Source organism: Microtus ochrogaster, unplaced genomic scaffold (assembly GCF_000317375.1).
Source record: "Microtus ochrogaster isolate Prairie Vole_2 unplaced genomic scaffold, MicOch1.0 UNK94, whole genome shotgun sequence".
NCBI lineage: Eukaryota > Metazoa > Chordata > Mammalia > Rodentia > Cricetidae > Microtus > Microtus ochrogaster.
Window position 1 is genome coordinate 751,094 of NW_004949192.1, and position 1,108 is coordinate 752,201.

The 1,108-nt window shown below is 40.2% G+C and overlaps 1 long non-coding RNA gene across 1 annotated transcript in view; it reads left to right on the plus strand.

Moving 5' to 3' along the window:
• LOC101981174 overlaps positions 1–1,102 on the plus strand; it is a 274,159-nt gene extending 273,057 nt beyond the window's left edge. The window contains exon 16 of the long non-coding RNA XR_003376706.1: positions 1,036–1,102. This is a non-coding gene — a long non-coding RNA (uncharacterized LOC101981174). The remainder of the gene's footprint in view (positions 1–1,035) is intronic.
• The last annotated feature ends 6 nt before the right edge of the window (positions 1,103–1,108 follow it).

The window sequence follows — 1,108 nt, forward strand, 5'->3', positions numbered from 1 at the left end:
TTACACAGCAAAAAAGGCAGAGGAATTGTTTAGGATTACTAGAATGTGATAAAGGGAATATTTCAGAATATCACCTACAAGCAACAGATGGGTGCTTTATATGTAGATACATCAATTTAATAGTGTAAGAAATAGTGAAGAGGAACTTAGTTTTAGAAAGAAAGAGATGAGAACCTCATTTTTATGTTTAAGAGCAGGAAATGCTGTAAAACAATGCGAGGTAAACTTTGATGCACAAAGGGTCCATTTTGAAGCTGAGAACTTATATCATATGAGGACCAGACATGCCAGGTTGTCAGAGCTTATTTGTGACTTTTTGATATACATGGAGTGTGGGAGGGAAGAGCGAAACAGAAATACAGAGAGAAATTGGAAGAGAAAGGAGAGGTAAGGATGGGCCTATATCTTCAGAAGAGTACTGGGTAAAGAGAGTGGGAGGGGGAAAAGCTTGCCTATTAAAGGGACATTTTGCACCTGCTTACATATGTAGTAAAATAGAAGCCATAGGACACTGGACTGCAAAATTACTGCCTGGGTTCACCCTGCCTGTTGTCAGGGGGACAGTATAATGTCTGTTACAGGTAGGTAGAGTCCCTGCATGATGTGGGTACTCTTGGAGGCCCTGCCAAAATGCAGATCACTGCACACACATGTCACAAGCAACAGTGTCTATAAGAGCAACTAAAAGACAGAGGCATGAATAAATGACCAGGCAAGGCAAGTAAAGATAGTGGAAAAGTCACCTGACCTGTCCCTTTTGTCTTTAGTCAAGATGGAGGTAAAGCATCTCCTTTAACATTAAAAACATTGGTGGTGGTCTTGTGGTCACCCTTTGCAAAGATGGCACCTGCAGTCACCTTGCAAGGTGCCTTATAATTTGAAAACTATATGCCCTTCTTATGACACACATAAATGAGGTATGCAATCTGAATCACAGAAGAGAGGAAGGTAGTAGAATAGTTAGTTACAAAAAAGGAATATTTGTGGGGTCTCTGAGTGATATACCCCACGTTATTTTTTCTTTTCTGTTTATAGTCTACACAGACTGCTAGATGACTGTATCAGCAACCTGATTGGATTGGAAACATGAACCATTGGCAACTCTTAT